Raw genomic sequence first — 13,328 nt, forward strand, 5'->3', positions numbered from 1 at the left:
ATTGGTCCTGTCTATCTGATCAGGTGGAGTTCTCTGCCACCCCAGGTAGATTAAACTCCGCGTAAGAGAGCTGGAACTAAAACTCATGACCATCATTGTTGTCGAGCTAGTTAGTCTCAGCAGATGGAAGCACAATTGTAGCTTCATAGTTACTGTGCTCTTCATTGAAGCTTAAGTAAAAACACAAAATGCTAATCTCTTCTGGATGGAATCCTTTATAAGATTGAGCAAATCAAAGGGGGGTGGGGGGACAGAGAAAGAGAACAATAAGTAGAGGTCCAGAGTACACGTATGCTCATCACTTTCACAACCTAGTTGGATTTAACTGACCTGCTGCAAATTTCAAGCATATTCCATCTTTTTTCAGATTTGCCGTGTCCATAGCTTTTCTCTTTATCTCTATGCATATTATTTTGTCGGACTGTCTTGGTGTAGAAGCACTCAAATAATTAAAGGGTAGCAGGATAGATGAGCACTTGGTCAATTTCAAACACAATCCACAAGAGAGGGAATCTGAATTTTTCCAAGCTTAATTTGTCTGGTTAGCTGGTCACTGTACTGCCATAAATTTAGGCTAATTACCGCTGTTTGACATGTTTACAGCCACTATTATTACACGCAGCTATTACACTGTATTAACACCTTGTGAGAATAGAAGAATACAGAAAGAATTACACCAGATGCTTTCTTTGCATGCAATTTTCTTCACGATGTGCAAAAGTCGTGTATTTATTTTTGTTGTTAATTTATCATAATGGCTGGAAAACACAAGCACAATATTACTGCCACAATAAAAAGGCAAAGGGTCTTGTTTCCCACTCCCCACCCCAAGAAGGATACTGAATACACCCACACATCATATTGGTGCACTCATTACAGGCTGTGACACAAGGTCAGCAGCACTGACAAATACGTGCCCTGGGAGCCCAGCTTCTCGGACGAGTCTTCTCCGTTCTGACATATTGTTTACAAGTACCAACAATTATTCCGGAGGGCTGCTCTCTGCCAACCGCCCACAGATGCCAGACTCGCATGCTGCGCTGCTAAATTTACCATCGCTGGGCAGTTTCAGCTCCCATTGCAGGCACAGAGGTGACAAGCAGCAGCACCTCACCAGAGGGCACGCTGTCTCCCAGAAACCAGCTTGTACAATTTCAGTCTACTTTCTATGCCAGCAGCAACAGCCATCAGCAACATATTTAGTCCCTAAAACACACTGACATGTGCCTGGTAGATTTCCATGCGCATTAGATGTCCCCAGAGTTCCATATTTTCAATGATACTTTAATGCTCATAACCCATAAATAAAATGATACGGGCAATTTCCATTTGCATTCAGCTTTGAACTACGTGACTTCATCACACTGAGATACGCACTCTGCTGCATTCAATAACCATTACAGAATTAAGTAAACAACATTATATTCTTTCCCACGACGATTATACACTTAACTATCCTCAAATATTGAGGGAGCAGCAATTGGTTTAGTTCCTCTTCATTTTTATCTTTCCTTACAAAATAATACAGAAAAATAGACAGTGGAGTTGATAACATGGGCATGTAGGGTTCTAAGTTGGTTTATAGCTTGGCACAAGTATTCACAATCTCCACGAGCACACATCAAACTCAGAAATAACAGGGGCCTCCAATATATCTGTAATCAACTGATCGTCAGTTAATTCTTTGCATTTTATATAATTTAATTCCTGCTCTCACAGGCACCAGCACAGATACACACATTATGGGAGAGGATAATAATGATATTGAGGAGAAAGCATTGAGTAAGGCACTGGTGGTGAAGGGAGAGCAGTGATGGAGATTGATGAAGACCCATCTGGTAATGATGGAGATCCAACATGTTGATCAGCTTTGCTGAGGTGCACAGACCTCAAGTGGGCCAGCTTTCATTTGGAGGTTATTGAAACAAAAGTCCAATGTTGAATCACTTACCTGGAGTATCAGTTTGGCTCAGTTGGTACCACTCCTGCCTCTGAGCCAAAAGGTTGTGGGTTCAAGCCCCTCTCCAGGGATCGGAGCACAAAAATCTAGGCTGACGCTCCAGTGCAGTGCTCAGGGAGTGCTGCAATGCTGGAGTGCCATCTGTCAGATGAGACATTAAACCGAGGCCCCGTCTGCGCTCTTGGGTGCACGTAAAAGAGCACTGACATTCGTCCTGGCCAAATGTTTTCCTCAACTAACTTCACTGAAACAGATTGTATGGTCATTTACCTCACTGCTGTTTGTGGGAGCTTGCTGTGCGCAAATAGGCTGGCGTATTTCCTACACCTATAATGCCGACATTTCAAAAGTACTTCATTGGATGTAAAGCACTTTGGGATATGCTGTCTTTCAGATGAGACTTTAAAACAAGACCCCCATCTATGTGTACAGTTGGATGCAAAAGATGCAATTCAAAGAACTATTCAGGGAGCTGTCCAGACCAGATCTCCTTCCGTAACCACATTAACCAAAAAACAGATTAAATGGTCATTCTTCTCACTGTTTGAGGAGGGGCGTTCTGGAATGTACAAATTGGTGAACGTGTATGCCCACAAAGTAATTTATTAGCTGTAAAGCACTTTGAGATGTGCTGAGGATGTGAGCGGCATTTTATAAATACAAGTTCTTTCTTTACCTCTGCGCACAACACATTGAAAGGTGGCACTGTTAGACTGGACCAATAATTGTCTGCAATGAACTCTTGCCATTCAGCACAAGGCAAAGCTGGTGGCACCTGCAGTGGAGATCTCAAGTTGCACAAGCTATGAGCTCAGCACCAGCATCTGTTATGGATACTCCTATTGCTGTCATGGAGGTCTTTGGATCCAAAATGTAAGATATAGCCATAACTGTTAATCATGACAGAGGGATCGCAAGACCTTATAACTGCTCACGGTTCGATGCTCACACAAATCAGTGAATATTCCTGCAGGCATACAGTAGCACACCAGCAGCTAGTTGGTAGCTCGAGGGTAGCACCCTCGTCTCGGAGTCAGATGGTTGTGGGTTCAAGTCCCACTCCAAAGACTTGAGCACATTCCAGGGCAGTACTGAGGGAGCTTCACTGCACTGTTGGATGTGCCACTTTTCGGATGCGACGTTAAACAGAGGCCCCGTTTGCCTTCTCAGGAGGATGGAAACGATCCTCTGGCACTGTTTCAAAGAAGTGCAGGGGAGTTACCCCTGGTGTCCTGGCCAATATTTATCCTTCAATCAATATCACTGAAACAGATTGGGCTAGAAATTCGGCAATTAGCGCCATCACTGTTTATTTGGCGCGAATCGTGGTTCCCGTCTTTTTTGTAATCGCCCAAATATCGCGATAAAATAAGCTCACAAAATTCGCCAAACGGTAAATGGCGACAGCGGTAAAAAAAAACGGCATTGCACAACAATATTTATGCGCCCAAATCGAAACTACCAAAGTTAAAAAAAACGGACCTTCTGCGCACGCGCAATTTTTTTTCCCGCCCGATTTTTTTCCCCCGTGATCCTGGTCACGTGTCAGGGATGCATGCACAGTGCACCCAGGGCTGAATCAGCCATTTTTGAGAGTTGGTTTAAACAGGAGGATCGAAGAGAGCAGAGTTGAGCACAGTTAAGCAGAAATGAAAAATGCAGGGTGATTTCGATCGGAAGAGGACCAGGAAATTCACTCCTGACACAAATGAGGCCTCCATTACTGCTGTGGAAAGCAGATGGGAGTAGATTTCAAAGAAGGGTCGCGCAAAACTCTCCCCAGCCAGTGTAAAACATCTGTGGAAAAGTGTGGCTGAGGAGGTTTCCTCAGTCGACTGTATCAGGAGGGAGCAAGCACAGTGTCGGAAAAGCTGGAATGACTTTTGCAGGTTCGTCAGAGTAAGTAATATTTTTATTGATGCACTCCAATTACTTAAATTGTAAATGTGACACATGTTGGTACTGGTAGGCTTAGTGTTGCACTTTATTTGCCATGAATGATTGTCACACATTATAAAGACTGCTTTTTGACATCTTAAAAGATGTTTCTGCACTTTGATGTCTTCCTCATGAACCACATGTGCAACTACCAGGGCTATATTAAATGCACACAGTATGGTATAAGTGCTTTGATGATTATCTGTGTGTGCCACAAGAGCAGAAGGGGTCTCTGGTAACCATGCAGGGAAAGTTGTGTGTGTGTGTGGGGGGAGGGGTCAGTGCCTTTACACACCATCTCACAGTCCCATCTCACCATCTCATGACCATTTATATTGTCATCTTCGCAAGAAAAGTTATCTCACACCCACCGGGAGCAGCGGTGCACAGGCGGCAGTCAGGCCAAACTATTCCCACTCACCCAGCTTGAGAGTCGCGTGGCAGGTCTGAATGGTGTCTCGCAGAGACCACCTACCCATGGTGGGTGCTGAGCCCTCGTTTGAGAGTGAGGGCAAGTCCTGCAAAATCCACGGTCTGGTTTGTGTCAATGTTATGCACAGTCTGTGAGCTAGGGTTCAATTAATGCAATGTACTGTCTGTCATCGGCATATAATGCAGTCGTGGTGGTCCTTCAAATGAGCCTGCGCTATGTGAGCCTACTGATGTCACCCTGCCCCCTCCCCTGCTGCTAGCCAGTCCTCTGTCGTTTTCTATTTTGCACATGTGGATTCTGAGTCTTCTAACGCACCAGATGAAGCCCCAAGCTCGACGGAAGCCATGATCGAGGACACCGACCTCAGCCCTGCTGAGGAATCTCTACAGGAGGCGGCGCAGGAAGATTAACAAAGTGATATGGGGGGGGAGGGGGGAGCCCACGCAGGCACCAACCACTTCAACTGCAGCCACCAGTTTGTCAATCGAGGACACCATATTCGGTGGTTATCCAGCATCCAAGGCCTCAGGCCCCACTGGGGTGCAACAAACCCACAGGGCAGAAGCCCGTTTGCTGTCTGTGCGGAGGCTGAGTCGGCAAAGCCGGTCTGGTGAAAGGCAGGCAGATGCGCAGCTGGATTTGGTGGGACTGTCTGGGGAGAGCCTCCAGCTCAGCCTCCAGCTCCTTGTGGTCCTGGGTGGGATCTTCACAAACATTGCAGCACGATCTGCGGAGTCTTGACTCATGGCACTCCAGTCCCCAGCTTCTCCAGGGGGTCCAATGGCATCTCCTATTTCTCTCCCCTAAGTGGGCGCGTTGCTAAAAAGCAACTTGGGCCCAACGATGGGAGGGATAGGGACAGCGCCAAGGGCAACAATCGATGGGGGCGGGGGGGTTCAAATTAGTGGGGTAAAGGTGGCTACAGCTGAAGGATGTTTGGTGCAGTGTTGTTGTTGTTTTGCTGTTGTTATTTAAATAAAGTTTACAAAAGTTTTATCATTGAAATTGTTATTGAAGTTACTAAGTTAAAGTTTACAAAGTTTCATTCATGTAAAAATGTTTAATAGATTTAAATTGATTTTTTCACCTTAAACAATCTTATGCAGTGTCTCATTTGCAGAACAGGGGGAAATAGTCAACATGGTGGGATAGAGTGGGCAGTCAATGATCAAACGTGCCATTCAGCCTTCATGCAAAGCATTGAATTATCAGCTGCTGATGTAAGGCTTCATCAGTGGGGAAAGCTCCACAAGGCCTCCCCTGTCATGGTGGTGGCATGGGTTCATTATCGGCCTTCTCGTCCTTCTCCTCCCCTCTCTCCTGCAATCCCCATCGGCAAATCCTGTCCCCTCATGATGGCTAAGTTGTGTAGCATGCAGCACACCACAATGAACTCAGAGATCTGCTCAGGGAGTATTGCAGGGAGCCTCCAGGATAGAAACATAGAAACATAGAAAATAGGTGCAGGAGTAGGCCATTCGGCCCTTCTAGCCTGCACCGCCATTCAATGAGTTCATGGCTGAACATGCAACTTCAGTACCCCATTCCTGCTTTCTCACCATACCCCTTGATTCCCCTAGTAGTAAGGACTCCATCTAACTCCTTTTTGAATATATTTAGTGAATTGGCCTCAACAACTTTCTGTGGTAGAGAATTCCACAGGTTCACCACTCTCTGGGTGAAGAAATTCCTCCTCATCTCGGTCCTAAATGGCTTACCCCTTATCCTTAGACTGTGTCTCCTGGTTCTGGACTTCCCCAACATTGGGAACATTCTTCCTGCATCTAACCTGTCTCACCCCGTCAGAATTTTAAACGTTTCTATGAGGTCCCCTCTCATTCTTCTGAACTCCAGTGAATACAAGCCCAGTTGATCCAGTCTTTCTTGATAAGTCAGTCCCGCCATCCCGGGAATCAGTCTGGTGAACCTTCGCTGCACTCCCTCAATAGCAAGAATGTCCTTCTTCAGGTTAGGAGACCAAAACTGTACACAATACTCCAGGTGTGGCCTCACCAAGGCCCTGTACAACTGTAGCAACACCTCCCTGCCCCTGTACCCAAATCCCCTCGCTATGAAGGCCAACATGCCATTTGCTTTCTTAACCGCCTGCTGTACCTGCATGCCAACCTTCAATGACTGATGTACCATGACACCCAGGTCTCGTTGCACCTTCCCTTTTCCTAATCTGTCACCATTCAGATAATAGTCTGTCTCTCTGTTTTTAACACCAAAGTGGATAACCTCACATTTATCCACATTATGCTTCATCTGCCATGCATTTGCCCACTCACCTAACCTATTCAAGTCGCTCTGCAACCTCATAGCATCCTCCTCGCAGCTCACACTGCCACCCAACTTAGTGTCATCCGCAAATTTGGAGATACTACATTTAATCCCGTCGTCTAAATCATTAATATACAGTGTAAACAGCTGGGGCCCCAGCACAGAACCTTGCGGTACCCTACTAGTCACTGCCTGCCATTCTGAAAAGTCCCCATTTACTCCTACTCTTTGCTTCCTGTCTGACAACCAGTTCTCAATCCATGTCAGCACACTACCCCCAATCCCATGTGCTTTAACTTTGCACATTAATCTCTTGTGTGGGACCTTGTCAAAAGCCTTCTGAAAGTCCAAATATACCACATCAACTGGTTCTCCCTTGTCCACTCTACTGGAAACATCCTCAAAAAATTCCAGAAGATTTGTCAAGCATGATTTCCCTTTCACAAATCCATGCTGACTTGGACCTATCATATCACCTCTTTCCAAATGCACTGCGATGACATCCTTAATAATTGATTCCATCATTTTACCCACTACCGATGTCAGGCTGACCGGTCTATAATTCCCTGTTATCTCTCTCCCTCCTTTTTTAAAAAGTGGGGTTACATTGGCTACCCTCCACTCCATAGGAACTGATCCAGAGTCAATGGAATGTTGGAAAATGACTGTCAATGCATCCACTATTTCCAAGGCCACCTCCTTAAGTACTCTGGGATGCAGTCCATCAGGCCCTGCGGATTTATCGGCCTTCAATCCCATCAATTTCCCCAACACAATTTCCCGACTAATAAGGATTTCCCTCAGTTCCTCCTCCTTACTAGACCCTCCGACCCCTTTTATACCCGGAAGGTTGTTTGTGTCCTCCTCAGTGAATACCGAACCAAAGTACTTGTTCAATTGATCCGCCATTTCTTTGTTCCCCGTTATGACTTCCCCTGATTCTGACTGCAGGGGACCTACGTTTGTCTTTACTAACCTTTTTCTCTTTACATATCTATAGAAACTTTTGCAATCCGTCTTAATGTTCCCTGCAAGCTTCTTCTCGTACTCCATTTTCCCTGCCCTAATCAAACCCTTTGTCCTCCTCTGCTGAGTTCTAAATTTCTCCCAGTCCCCAGGTTCGCTGCTATTTCTGGCCAATTTGTATGCCACTTCCTTGGCTTTAATACTATCCCTGATTTCCCTTTATAGCCACGGTTGAGCCACCTTCCCTTTTTTATTTTTACGCCAGACAGGAATGTACAACTGTTGTAGTTCATCCATGCGGTCTCTAAATGTCTGCCATTGCCCATCCACAGTCAACCCCTTCAGTATCATTCGCCAATCTATCCTAGCCAATTCACGCCTCATACCTTCAAAGTTACCCTTCTTTAAGTTCTGGACCATGGTCTCTGAATTAACTCTTTCATTCTCCATCCTAATGCAGAATTCCACCATATTATGGTCACTCTTCCCCAAGGGGTCTCGCACAACGAGATTGCTAATTAATCCTCTCTCATTACACAACACCCAGTCTAAGATGGCCTCCCCCTAGTTGGTTCCTCGACATATTGGTCTAAAAAACCATCCCTTATGCACTCCAGGAAATCCTCCTCCACCGTATTGCTTCCAGTTTGGTTAACCCAATCTATGTGCATATTAAAGTCACCCATTATAACTGCTGCACCTTTATTGCACGCACCCCTAATTTCATGTTTGATGCCCTCCCCAACATCACTACTACTGTTTGGAGGTCTGTACACAACTCCCACTAACGTTTTTTGCCCTTTGGTATTCTGCAGCTCTACCAATATAGATTCCACATCATCCAAGCTAATGTCCTTCCGAACTATTGCCTTAATTTGCTCCTTAACCAGCAATGCTACCCCACCTCCTTTTCCTTTTATTCTATCTTTCCTCAATGTTGAATACCCCTGGATGTTGAGTTCCCAGCCCTGATCATCCTGGAGCCACGTCTCCGTAATCCCAATCACATCATATTTGTTAACATCTATTTGCACAGTTAATTCATCCACCTTATTGCGGATACTCCTTGCATTAAGACACAAAGCCTTCAGGCTTGTTTTTTTAACACCCTTTGTCCTTTTAGAATTTTGCTGTACAGTGGCCCTTTTTGTTCTTTGCCTTGGGTTTCTCCGCCCTCCACTTTTCCTCATCTCCTTTCTGTCTTTTGCTTTTGCCTCCTTTTTGTTTCCCTCTGTCTCCCTGCATTGGTTCCCATCCCCCTGCCATATTAGTTTAAATCCTCCCCAACAGCACTAGCAAACACTCCCCCTAGGACTTTGGTTCCGGTCCTGCCCAGGTGCAGACCGTCCGGTTTGTACTGGTCCCACCTCCCCCAGAACCGGTTCCAATGCCCCAGGACTTTGAATCCCTCCCTGCTGCACCACTGCTCAAGCCACGTATTCATCTGCGCTATCCTGCGATTCCTACTCTGACTATCACGTGGCACTGGTAGCAATCCCGAGACAGCGGAAGAGCTGCTTCGGCACTCCAATTGTATTTTTGACGATATTACGTGTGGCTATATGGCTGTTATTGTAGCGATACTTGGTTTCTGTCTGAGGGTTCTGGGCGGGGGGGGGGGGGGGGGGTCATGAGCCAGGTGGCAAGGCCATAAACTTTGTCCCCGAGCATCCAGCTCTGGCCTCGTGGCTGATGCTCAAACAGGTGTGACACTGCTCTCACACAAGATGAAAACATCATGGATGCTCCCTGGAAATTGTGCATTTACTGCCATGATGCGCTGAGTATGGCCGCACACCATCTGTACGTTCAGCGAGTGGAGTCCCGTTCGGTTTCGGTAAACCTCTGGATCCTCTAAAGGTCAATGGCAGCCTGTACCTTGGGGAAGCCAGCAATTTGTGCAAAACTGAAAGCTCTCTCATTCTGTGCCTCCCTGGTCTTTGGGATGTTTATAAAGTCCATCCTGCGTGCATACAGTGCAGTAGTCACCTGGCAAATGCAGGAATGTGTCATGTGCTGGGAGATGGAGCATATGTCCCCTGCTGATGCCTGAAAGGAGCCGGAGGCATAGAAGGCAAGTGCTGCAGTCACCTTCACCTCGACAGGCAGTGCAGTCCTGTTCCCGCTGGTAGGCTGTACGTCTGTCTTTATGAGCTGGCATATCTGTGACCACCTCTTTTCGAACGCGCAGCCTTCTAATGCACTATGCCTCAGAAACGTGCAAGTATGAGTGCTGTTCCCTGTAAGCTCGTTGGGGGTAAGGCCTTCTCCTCATACATCTGCGAACTCCTTGATAACGCTCATAATGCTGTTGAATAAGCCTTCTTCCAGCTCTATGCAGCAGAGAAAAAGCAGCCAGCAATAACGACAGAGATAGCATAGGCCCCATTTTTATAAATATCCTTAAATGTCCTTAAAAACGAAGTATAAACTCACAAAAAGCTCAATCTGTAAAACGCAGCCGTCCCTCCAAATCCTTTTCTGCACTGAACTCTTGCTCCGTTGTTCAAGATAGCGCCGTTATTACCGGGTGTGTCGTGAGGCCAACATGGTAAGACTTGATTTTTCCAGGCGGGTTTTATCGCCAGCAATAAAAATGGCGATATAGGCGAATTTTGCAAACGTCGATAGCGGAGAGTTGCACAACGATTGAAGTCATAAAAACGTCAAAAAGAAAGGTGGACGATAATTTTTTATCACCGGTGCTAAACCACTGGCAAAACGGCGCTAAATTTTTTTAGCGCCAAAAAACACACTTTTACCATTCAAAAATGGCGGTAAAACGGGCGCAAACCTGGCGAATTTCTAGCCCAATATTATCTGGTCATTATCACATTACTGTGCGCAAATTGGTTGCCGCATTTCCTACATTACAACAGTAACTACACGTCACAAAGTACTTCATTGGCTGTATAGCAGTTTGGGACTTCTGGTGGTTGTGAGAGGCGCTATATAAATGCAGGTCTTTCTTTCTTTTACTCAGGTTAGCAGCAGATGTGGAAAATTATGTAAGAACCAGTTGGTGTCACTTGTAAAAGCAACAATCCCACGGTGACTTCATCAAAGGAAACGGCCAGCACTAAAGTGTATAAGAGTTAGTTCCTGATACTGGTCGTGGATTTACTGTATCCTCTGCAGCTCATTAGTTGGCTGTATTATTGCTCACCTAGGGGAATACTTCGCAGTTTTTATAACCTCCAGCGTATCTACCGCCTTTAAGCTGCGCGGCTGCGCACACTCTGGTCCTCTTACGCAGCTGGCTCAGGGGCTGGTCAATGGAAAATAAAACCACGCATGTGTGGTATTTTGAATGGGCCATGCAGCCCCTTAAAGGGCCACGCACCCAAAAACCGTTAAAGGGAACATTGCTTACCACCACCTAGCGACCCTCTACAGCCATTTCAAATAGTCATTCTTTAAACTATTCATCCAGAAATTGAAGGTAGAACGACATGCCCACAAATGCATCTACAAGTGAAGGCCTGCCTGTTTAAGGTGATACCTGTACTGTCCCTTGTCCTACCCTCGGGAAAATATGCCTTGACCTTTTACGATATTGGCCATCCAAATTCCACTTGAAAATTAGGTGACGAAAATCCAAGCTCAAATTTAACAAAAGGTGAAGGTTTCTAGGCATCACAACGGAAATTAACAGTATATAGGAGTGTTCTAACTTGGAGCAAAGGTGTAGCAATCATTGGAAGAGAGGAAGGGGTAGTCCAAGAGAGCATAGACTATGCACAACTTGCAGAAGTTGCCATCCCCAGGCAGTGGCATTATGAGGACAGGGTCAAGTACCCGGGCATAACGAGAGCACAGACTTCCCAGGGAGGCTGTGAGTCACTGTGACTGTCCCATCTAACCACGATAAACGATACCATGTTCAGTACACCATTTATGCAAACAGAAATTACTGGGGCAACAGCTTGGGCTGAGACTGGTGAAACCCTCTCAACCAAGGTAAGTTTGGTTTGAGAAAGAGGCTGCCACACGACTGGAGCCAAGCAGTCAGCCAAGCAAGGCAAGTGGACTCAAGAGGCAGCTCAAACTTGCCATCTTCCTGTTGCTATTTCAAGCGCTGAATTGCTTGAGCTAATGGACTTCCTCACACGTTCAAATTTCTTTCTAATTCTCCATTTACTTGACCTTGTGCTTAGTTGACTTTTGGCACACGGTAAAAAAAAATTCTGATAGATCAAAGCCACAAAAACATTTAAAGTCTGTGAAACATTTCAGTAATTAGGGGGATAAATTCCTTCTCACCATCCACCATGCCCCTAAAGACAGACAGCTGGTGATCAATTGTCTTCATTTTTCTTCACTTTAATCAGTTCTTGATATGTCTGGTGTCCTTGTTCGGCATTTGTCCTCATTTGAATATTCCTGCAGATGTCTCAATCACCAGCAAATTAGAAGGCAGGCAAGGCACTTGCCTGTCCTCTTAATATCAGCGATAGACATCTTCCTATTTTTAATACAACCAGACTCATTTGCATTGGAAGTAAGCCATGTCCTATATTCAAACAACTCAATCTGTTTGTATTAATTATAAAGGCAAATTTAAAACCAATATGCTCGACTGACTCAAATTAGTGCATCATTTTGTTAATCGCTCTCATATAAGATGCAGCTTTCCTTGTCTCCTCAAGGAAGAGTAATTTAACTTGCAAATTTCTCACTTGAAAATAAAAGTTAATTCTATCATGGCCCCTCATGCATGACATTGCTCAAGCTTGGTTGCATCTCTTCAGGTGACGACTGGGACTCATCTGTTTTCATTTACTAATAGCACAGCTGGAGATGACACTTTGGTGATTAAGGACCCGCAAAGCACAGAAATGTATCACTCAGTGATTATATATATTTATTATTGGATTTTATTTTAAAAAGTTATTATTTTCAACAAGCTAAAAATACAGTTGGAAAACTGAGAGTTGAACTTCACTGACACTCCGAGGAATACAACCTAATTTTTCATCGTCATTGTCGAACATGTTCAAGAATAATATGTTAGTCTACCCTGCTTAAGTGTACCGTACTTATAAATATATTTAACTTAAACACATAAACTTCCAAAGCGTTAATCATTTCTCCATCATTTTCTGTCAAATCCAATTCAGTTGAGTGTACAAACATTAAAAAAAATATATATTTTTTTAAAGAGATGTTATTAAACACTTAAATAACTAGAGCCATCCATTACTTTGATAACTCCATCATGTGTTGGCTTATAGACTCTCAGGTTACTGGAGACTGGGAGGCTGCTTCTTCCTTTTAACAAGTCCAAGCAGTGAAGCTGTACACCAACAAATGCACAAGCCAGTTACTGTTAGCTTCATGAGTAGCAATAAACAGAGAATAAAATATTGTTGGGAGTATGCTACAAGGAAATATTGCACTCCGGGGGTTTACTGAAGTAGAGCTCGAGTGGTTTATCATTATCTGAACTGAGCACGTCATGGCTTTGAAAACATATCAAACCCTCTTCGTCTGTGTTTTGTCAATGATTTTATCTCTACCTTTTTTGTCTGTAGTTCTCTCCGCACAGCACCACCTCATCCACAGACTACAGGCCTGCTCCGAGCTCTCACCCATTCTGCATTCTAACTACAAGTGTGGGAATATTTTTGTGCGATGTTTTCTCCAACCCAGTGAGGAAGCTGCCCGTTCATTCACCGTCCCTCACAACGGCCCAGCCGAGATTGGGAAGTCACCATTCAGGGAATGGCGCACTTAAATCCACAGCGA

At 45.0% G+C, this 13,328-nt stretch overlaps 1 protein-coding gene across 1 annotated transcript in view; it reads right to left on the reverse strand.

Moving 5' to 3' along the window:
• Positions 1-13,328, reverse strand: part of ttc28 (tetratricopeptide repeat domain 28) — an 842,907-nt gene that overhangs the window by 59,418 nt on the left and 770,161 nt on the right. The window lies entirely within an intron of this gene.

The sequence above is a fragment of the Pristiophorus japonicus genome, chromosome 8 (genome assembly GCF_044704955.1).
Source record: "Pristiophorus japonicus isolate sPriJap1 chromosome 8, sPriJap1.hap1, whole genome shotgun sequence".
Lineage (NCBI taxonomy): Eukaryota > Metazoa > Chordata > Chondrichthyes > Pristiophoridae > Pristiophorus > Pristiophorus japonicus.